We start from the raw sequence: 6,246 nt of genomic DNA on the forward strand, positions 1-6,246 counted from the left end.
AGAGCAGCCTCGGATCTGCAGAGTCAGCCTGGGAGGAGGCGCTCGGAGCCTTCTGGGCTGCACCCGACTCTTGGTTACAAACTGCGTGTGCTGGAAAATGCCACCGGCTCTGCCAGAGGGCAGAAGGGGCCCGGGGAAGGCCCCAGTGCTCCCTGCAAGGGAAACACCTGCCCTGGGTTTGTTATAGAGAACTATGTAGTTGGTGGCTTTTGCTCTTATGTCTTGACTTCTGCAACTTATTCTTAATCACAACGATTTTGATACAGTACAGTTTGTAATCACTTTTGACTGCTTTTGCTGTAATATAATTTGTCAGCTTTTTGTAGCCAATGCCCTGGCCCCTGTGTAGCTCATATCCTCAGAACATCATTCATGGCTGATAGTTTAGTTTGTGCACAGTGTGAAAAACATACATGATAGTTTTGGCTTTTGCAAAATATTGAAGTGGATGCCATGTGTTGTGATTAGAATGTTAACTTTTGCAGAAGTAGCTGTAGTTGTGAAATAATAACTAATTCTTTTATTTTTGTAACTAACTGACAGTAATAACTCAGAGGTATTTGTGAAACAGCCAATGTTGATTTAAAGTACTTGTGGAAGTAGCTAAAACCGTCTGCATGGCCAGATAACATTTAAGGAACGGGTGTGATGAGGACCCTGCCGCTGACCCTTCGACTGTCAGGAACTGTCTCCTGCTGATGTGGGAACCCAGGTGTCCCAGGGTGAGGTTCTGGTGTTTGTATCCCCAGTTGTAGGTTCTGTTCATGTTTGATATTCTGTTCTGTGCTCTCAGAACTGACTCTGAAAGTGAAGGTTTGTTTTGTCTTGTTATCAGCTGGCTCACCTCCCACCATGGTCTGTTCTCCACAAGAGGCTTGTGCGGGCTGGCTTGGCTTGCTCTTGCTGGCTTTGTTTGCTTGCTTTTGCTTCCGCTCTTGCCTTTGCTTTTTCCTGTTAGTTAGTTTAACTAGGCATTCCATTTTTTCCCCTGGACTGTTTCTTTCCATTTCCCTTTCCTGAATACCATCCAACCTGCTCTGGACTGGGACCTGGGAACCCCGAGGAGCACCGGGAGCCTGCGCTCTGTGATCTGCAGCAGCCATCCCCAGTGCCCAGAGCAATCCCCAGCGCCCAGACCCGGGCGACCACCCCCAGGAGAGACTTTCTGGATTTGTCATCTCTGCAGAGTGGTGAAAGAGTTTTGTTGTCATCTGGTGTTGTTCATTTTTTTTAGTGCTGGGGAGTGTTTTGTTTGTTAAATAAACCGGTTCTTTTCCACTTCTCTCAGAGAAAATTCTTCCCAAATCAGGTGGGTGGGGAGGAGCCGTGGGGGTTTGTTTTCTGGGGGCTCCTTCAGAGGAGGATCTGGGGGATTTGCATTCCAAGAGCACTCAGGGTTGCGGATTGAGGTTATGCCCAAGGGGATCTGGGGTTGGACAACACAGCAGGACTGAAGGTTAAAAATGTCCAAGGGGATCTGGGGTTGGAAAACAGTAACACCTAAAATTCTGCTGGGTTGAGAGACATCCAGGATTAAACCTGCTGGGTTGATGGATTAACATTCCATGAGCACTCAGGGTGTAGATATGTAATGTAGACTGTTTGAAAGTAAAAGGTACCTTGTTGTATGTGAGAGTGAGTGAAAAATAGAAGTGAGTAAATGTAGATGAATGGAAGTATATATAATGTAGATTGTTTATTTTGAGCTTTACTTTATCTCCTTGGAGGCAGGTGGATTGTGTTGAATGGTATTGTGAGAGAAAGGACTTTTTGAGTAGTTGAAAGAAGGTGGTATTCAGGTTGTTAGAGAAAGTGGGAAACAGAGGCAGAGGACTTGTGAAGAAACGTGAGGAATGGACTATCACATCTAAAATGGGCAACACCAAAACACACCAAAGGAGTGTTGAAAAGGACTTGCATAGAAAAATCAGCAAGAAGGAGTGACAAGGGAAACAGAGGGCAAGCCTGGATTGAGCACTGTACTCACCAGCGAGAAGATCACACGTACCTGCTGTGGGCAGCAACCCCACAGGCAGGGGAGGTGGGGGTATAAGCCATGCCAGACCTCTGTCATTCCTGTTTCTGTCTCTCATTTGTTGTCTTTTCCCTTCTGAGATAGCAGCAAGATCGTGTCACAAATGCTACAGAAAGTGTTACAGGGAAAGAAACCAAAGTTCCTTTTGGTTACACACACCCATGTCAACAGCCACTGTTATAACCCATCCAAATTAAGTACCTGCAGGCAAAATGGGGAAAAACTGCAGTGTAGCAGAATACGCTGGCTTTAGACTATTTATTGGCTAATGAAGGGGGTGTTTGTGGAAAGTTTAATATATCAGACTGTTGAAAATAGATGACAATGGGGAGGTCATCCTAGAAAAAAACAACCCAGACACCAATCCAAAAATGGGAAAACAATGTTAAAAACTAACTGGTGGGGTAATGTATTGAGGATGGGATGGTGGAATAAATGGGGATTCTTCCTTTTATGTGTTACAACTGTTATAAATGAAAATTTGTCCAGCCAAATTAATATGAAAAAATAAAATATTTATTTCGCAATCAAATTCTATCTAGGCCAGCCACAAGGAAAGAGCAGAGCCGAGCCCGGGGACAGCCCTGGGTGTGCAACAAAGAGGTCAGCCTCAGCAGAGGTTTTCCTCTATGCCGACACACCTCCATCCTGGCAAAAGCAGTTTTTATAGGGAAAATTCTGCCTGAGGCCAAGATTTCGGCAGTCAGTCTTCTCTTCAGAGTCCACATGTTAATAAGATTTTCTTTTTTGGTGATGAGGGAGAACAATTCAGTGTCTGGAGTTTGTTGAATCCCTTGATGAAATTTACGGGAGGGAACGCTGCATTCACCTGTGTCTGCCCAAGGATTTCCATGATATCCATCTCGGGTCCTTCAGGCAAGGATCAGCACCGGGGGTTCCTGTATCTCCCCAGCCATGGCCCATCTCCTGGGGAGCCGCACCTTCTCACTTGTAAATCAGTTTCCAATATACACCCGGTCTCACCTGCGAGGGAGGGGGGGGAATCCTAATACAAACGTGTAGAGTGTTAGAGTGTTCTAACAAATCTAACAAATATTCAATGTCACATATATCAGAAATGGCGCCAATTATATCTGCTACATATAACAGTATGGTAAATGTAGCTTTGTAGATAAAATGAAGCTTTAGTAGTAAAAAAGAAACTATGTAGGTGTGTGTTGGGGGGGGGGGGTTTAAGGAATGAGATATCGCTTCAAGGAATAGGCAAATCCTCCAGAGAAGAGCAATTTATGGTTTTCTTATTAGAAGAAGCTAATTTCTTCACGCCTTGCTCAGACTTGAACACCCCGTGGGAATTAAAGAAAGCAGTTGACATACAACAGACAGAGTTTCTTGTTTCAAATAGAATATATGCATAACCATGAAGGATATATGAATATGCAACAGTGTATTGTTTTAGGGGTGATTCTTTCATTCACAAGGTACATTCCTCTTGGTTTAAGTGCCAGAGAGCATCTGGACCTCAGATATTCTTTCCTTTTTATTGTCTTGTAATTGCCCTAACTATAAATTTTTATCAGTCTAATTATATTCCTATTTTTTTCACCATTTTATTATTATTAAACTTTTAAAATTCTAAAAACCAAGTGATCGGCATTTTTCAAAAATTCCTATCAGGAGACAGAGAAACAATTTATCATTTCAATGGAATCATTAGATTTAAGCTGTCCTCGGAATAAGGACCAACCAGACAGCTCCAGCTCCTGACCTTCCTGCCGACCAAGGCACTGAAATGAGGAACACAACATTTCACCAGGCGATGGGATCAGATTATCTGTTAGCAGAAAAAAGAGGAGTTTGTGGAAAACTGAATTACTCAAACTGATGTTGGCAAAGAGATGACAAGGGGAAAGTGTTGAAAAAGATAATAAAGGAAATAGGAAAGCAGTTTCTGTATTGGTCCAAGCATGGAAAGGATGGGAATGGCACACGGTTTTCTGGCTCCCCGGCAGACCAGGGGTTAAACGTTGGGAGTCTCCTGGATTGTCCCCGGAAAGGGCCCATCTCTGCACCGAGATACCTTTTTTCATTTGTAAATTAGGTCTTTCTTTCTCTGCCATCTGTGGTTTCTCCAGCCCCGGCTGCAGCCACTGGTCATTTAAAACTTGAAGATTCTTTTTCTAGAGGCAAAACTGACTTGATGTATATTTTACATAAGCACAAATTATTCCATAACATATATTAAAATGTGGATGCGGAGATCCCCTGCAGGTCCATGGGGATGCAGAGATCCCCTGCAGGTCCATGGGGGTGCAGAGATCCCCTGCAGCCCCTGCAGGAGCCGGGCTGGAGCTCGGCGATGCCTGAGAGGAGCTGTGAGCCCGCGGGCAGAGGGGCCCCGCTGGAGCAGCCTGTCCTGGCAGGACTGAGCCCGTGGCACAGTGACCCACGCTGCAGCACTCGGAGGGGGCTGTGCCCAGGGGATGGACTCCGCTCCGAGAAGTTCCTGGAGAAGTCTCGGCCGGGAGAGAGCGCAGGGTGCAGCAGGGAACGACTCCTGTCCCTGAGCAGAGGGAGAAGCCCCGGGGGATGAGCTGAGCATGGCCCCATTCCCTGTCTCCTGCCCTGCCGGGGGAGGAGGTGCAGCTGGGAGCAGGGAGGCGTGGGGAAAGCTGCATTTAAGGCTCTGCACTGACTTCTCCTTCTCCTGCTCCGAGTCTTTGGAGTTTTCTGACAGAAATCTCTCCCCTGCCCCACCCACCCACAGGGCTTCGGGCAGGTTTCCCTTTTCGGGGGAAATCAAAGCGAAGCACTGATGCGCTAACGAGGGGCAGGAGAAGTGAGGCTCCTGGGCTTCCCGCAGAGGCGGAGGCACGGGAGGCGCAGGGCCGGGAAAGCCGTGGCGGGAGGCGCGGAGAAGTTTGTTTGTGTGGGCAGCTCAATCCCGGCTCGGCCCGGGCCCGTGCCGGGGCTGTTCCTCATCTCCGGCTTTCCCCTCACGCAGCCCGGGGGCGCCGAGAGCGCGGGGCGAGGCGGGGCCGTGCGCAGAGCCCGCCCCGAGCTCGCTGCCATTGGCCGCCGGTGCCGTCAGTCGCGGTTGCGGCGCGCTGATTGGTGGGAGCGGGGCGCGGCGCGGCCCCGGCGGCGGGCTGAGGGCGGCCGTGGCCGCCCAGCGCCGCCATTGGCCGAGCGGCTGTGCGGGCCCGGCAGCGGCGGCAGCGGCCGGAGCGCGGTGAGGCGGCGGCGGCGGAGCTCGGAGGCGGCCCCGGCGCAGGTGGGAGCCGCGCTGGGCTCTGCGGGGGCTCGGGGCTGGCTGCGGGCGGAGGGGGCGGCAGGGGGCTCCGGCGGCTCGCCGGTGCCGTGTCCGGCCCGTGCCGGCCCCGGGCTGAGGGCGCTGCGGGAGCGGCTGCCCGCGGTCTCCTTCCCGCCGGGGCCGGGCAGGAGCCGCTGCCGGAGCAGCGCTGGCTCGGCCCGGCTGCTGTGGGTAGGACAGAGGGGCTGCCCCGCGGCCGGGAGCGGGCGGGGAAATTCCCGTCGCCGGAGGTTCGTGTGCCCGGCGGAGAGCGAGGAGTCCTGTCAAAGTGACTTTATTGCCGAGCAGGGGCAGAGGCCGTGGGGCATTTGCCGTGCGCTCTCTGCCGTGCTCGTAGTCCGCAGCCTCCTTTTTATCCTCATTTTCCCGGCCGCATCTCCCTCTGCCTTTGCCCACCGGCTGAGTTCCTTGGAAGGTTCCGACTTCCCGATGCGCCTGGAGCCTGTCCTCGTTAATGTGCACCCTCCTTTTGTAGAACAGCCGATATTCATGGCTCTGTTAAGTCTTTGTTCTTCTCCTCTAAGTTCGGGAATGTAGCGGGACTTTGAGTAGCCGTCTGGGTCAATTTGTAACATTTATTGGGACTGATGGTTTCTCCCCTTATCTACAAGTTCCTGGCCCTATCTCCAGGCAGATTCACTCCTTGACTCTGTTTTGTTCTTCCCGGGTCCTCTTTGTTTTTGGGATTATTCTCGGTGCCCTCATTCCCTGTCCTTTTGTAGCCGTTTGTGGATCAGGAGGCCTGGCTGCCACCTGCACGCCCTGGCTCAGCTGCTGGATGAGCTGCACTGCCAAGGTGTGGAGCATGGTAAAAAGATGAGAGTTGCTGCAGCACAGAAGAGGAGTAGCAGCATTCGTTTAACCCCTGGTCTGCTGGGGAGCCGGGGAACCGTGTCCCATTCCCATCCTTTCCATGTTGGACCAATACATAAACTGC

This window comes from Lonchura striata, chromosome 35 (genome assembly GCF_050655825.1).
Source record: "Lonchura striata isolate lonStrDom1 chromosome 35, ASM5065582v1, whole genome shotgun sequence".
Lineage (NCBI taxonomy): Eukaryota > Metazoa > Chordata > Aves > Passeriformes > Estrildidae > Lonchura > Lonchura striata.